The following is a 2,581-nucleotide window of genomic DNA, read 5'->3' as shown; positions in this document are numbered from 1 at the left end:
CTCACCCAGCGAACGAGACGAGCCTAACCTCGTCACCCTCTTGATAGCTCCGGATATCTGCCGACCTGCACCCTTCATGCTTGCAACAAGAGCGAACAAAAATGAACAAGAACAACTCAATTCGAGTTAGTGAAATGAAAATAAAACTCTTACCCGAATGTTGTTCCCCCAAGTATGTAGGCAATCTTGCAGCAAAGTAATGAGAGAGAGAGAGAGAGAAAGTTTTCTTGCAATCAAACTTGAACAAAAATCCAATGAAAACCCGAGAGCAAAGTTTGAGAGAGTTTGAGAGGGAGTGAGTGAATGAGAGTTGAGTGTGAGAGCTCAACACCCACCCCTCAGCCTCTATTTAAAGAGAGAATGGCCGGGCACAGTTGGGAGGAGCTGGGCACAACGGCTAGTAGCCGTTGGCAAAAGCTGGCAGTGAGCCGTTGCCAGGTGGGGTCGGCCAACCCAGGGGTTCGGCCGGCCCCCATGTGGGCCCACTGGCTGACAGCCACGGCCCAGGTGCTCCCCACGGTAATAAGCTTTGAACACTTGGGTGCCGGGCCAAACTTTGCCTCGAAAGATTTTCAAAAGTATTTTTCTTCAAAGGATTTCAATGCTCAGAAATATTTTTTTGGATTTCTATAAAAACAGAAAAGGTGCTAGAAAAGATTCTAGCATGCAATGGTGTTTTGAAAATTCAAACATGCAGTGGGAAAATTTTCAAAAGTCGAGAAAAGCAAATTTGGCAGAAAATTAAATATGTGATAAGTACCAATTTACCTTTGGCAAGGACTTGTCGTTTTGAGTCTGACGAACGGGACCTTTCTCCTGCATTGACTTACCATTGTTCGGCTCGTCCTGGAGAACTGGGCGAGGACGAACTCTCAACCTTACACCACACCTTCCTTGATCATCTTCTTTTGGATCGGGTGGTCATAGGTTCTTCAGGTTGGGGTTCGGGTGAACCCCAGAGCGGGCTCCCGTCATGAGCCTGCTGGATCACAAATCTTTCCTCTTCCCTGTGGAGAAATTTGAAAAATATGTTGTCGACCCCGATGCGGAACTGGATTTCTCCAGCCCAAACATCGATCCTAGCCTTGACGTCGTTTAGGAAGTGTCGTCCAAGAATGAGATCTAAGCCTAGGTCCCCCTCCATGTCGAGGACGATGAAGTCGGCGAGGACGAAGCAGTTCTTGATTTGTACTTATAGGTTTTCGACTATCCCCTCAGGGTGTCGAACTGTGGAATCTGCAAGCTGTATGAAAATGCGGGTCTGGGAGAGAGCAGGATATTGTAATTGTTCAAAAATTACCTTATAATGTTTATGCTGGATCCAAGGTCGCAGAGGGCCTGTCTGTAGGGTTGGTCAAAGATGGAGCAGCTGATCATGGGCACCCCTGGATCTCCACTTAGTTTCACTGTTAGTCCTCCCCAAGCATTCATCCTTGGTGGGGTGTACCTACCTGCATGGTTAGTACGTGGGGCCTGCCGGGGAAGGTTTCCCCACCCGGTAGACACCATATTTGCGGTTTCAATGGGAGATTCGGGTTGCCCCGGAATCTTTCCAGACTCAGCAGCAGGAATGGCAGCAGCGATTTGAGCCAGCTGTGTTTCTATCATTTTGTTGAAACTTAACTGATTTTTCAAGGCAGAAGAAAGAGTTTCAACTTTTGCATTTATATTTTCTAAAACTTTATCATTGGCAGCAAGCTTTTTATTTAAAGATTCATTAATTTTAGCTTGGCCAAAGACAAGATCTCTCAAGGAGGGTTGGCTCGAATTAAAGTTCAAATTGAAATTTGAGTTGAAATTATTACCTCCTCCTTGGAATGGTGGGCGTGCTTGTCCCCACCCCTGGCCTCCTTGTGGACGGAAACCGTTGTTGTTGTTGATGTAGGCCTCATCTTCATGGATCTCGGGGCAGTCATTCCCCAAGTGTCCACCATTACCACAAACCTCGCACGTCATGTACGAGTTCATGGCCTGGGCGTAGTTATTCCTGTGCTCTTTGAATTCCGCCCTTTCGTGTAGATGTTTGAGTAGGAGGTCCATCTTGGCGACAAGCATATCCGTCTCCTTGATGGTATGCATTCCGCCTTTGGTTCGGGGCTGGGAACGCTCCTCGTTCCAGCCCAAGTTGGCGACTATTTTCTCGATCAAGGCTTTGGCATTGGCAATAGTGAGATCAAGATAGGCCCCTCCAGCAGCAGCGTCCAAATGGGCTCTTGATGTTGTCGTTAGCCCATTGTAGAAGCTTTGGAGTACGAGCCACGCGTCCATCCCATGACGAGGACAGGCGAGTATGTACTCTTGGAGTGTCTCCCAAGCTTCCAGGATGGATTCCATCCCTGTCTGCTAGAAACTTGATATTCTTCCTCGCAAGGCATTCATTTTGCCCAGTGGGAAGAACTTGGAGAGGAACGCCGTGGAACATTTGTCCCACGTGTTGACAACTTCTGTACTCTGATAAAACCATTGTTTCGCTTTCCCAAGGAGGGAGAAAGGAAACAAGCGAAGCCTGATGATGTCAGCTATAACGCCCCATATGGTTACGGTCTTGCAGAGCTCCAGAAAATTCTGGAGGTGGGCGTTG

The 2,581-nt window shown here is 47.8% G+C and overlaps 1 non-coding gene across 1 annotated transcript; it reads left to right on the top strand.

The window, feature by feature from the left end:
• The first annotated feature begins 2,266 nt into the window (after positions 1 to 2,266).
• On the top strand, positions 2,267 to 2,373 carry LOC120643226. The gene has a single exon (XR_005662915.1). It is a non-coding gene; the product is annotated as a small nucleolar RNA R71 (small nucleolar RNA).
• The last annotated feature ends 208 nt before the right edge of the window (positions 2,374 to 2,581 follow it).

This window comes from Panicum virgatum, chromosome 7K, assembly GCF_016808335.1.
Source record: "Panicum virgatum strain AP13 chromosome 7K, P.virgatum_v5, whole genome shotgun sequence".
Lineage (NCBI taxonomy): Eukaryota > Viridiplantae > Streptophyta > Magnoliopsida > Poales > Poaceae > Panicum > Panicum virgatum.
The sequence above is the reverse complement of the archived record's forward strand: the minus strand, read 5'-3'. Positions and strand labels throughout refer to the sequence as shown.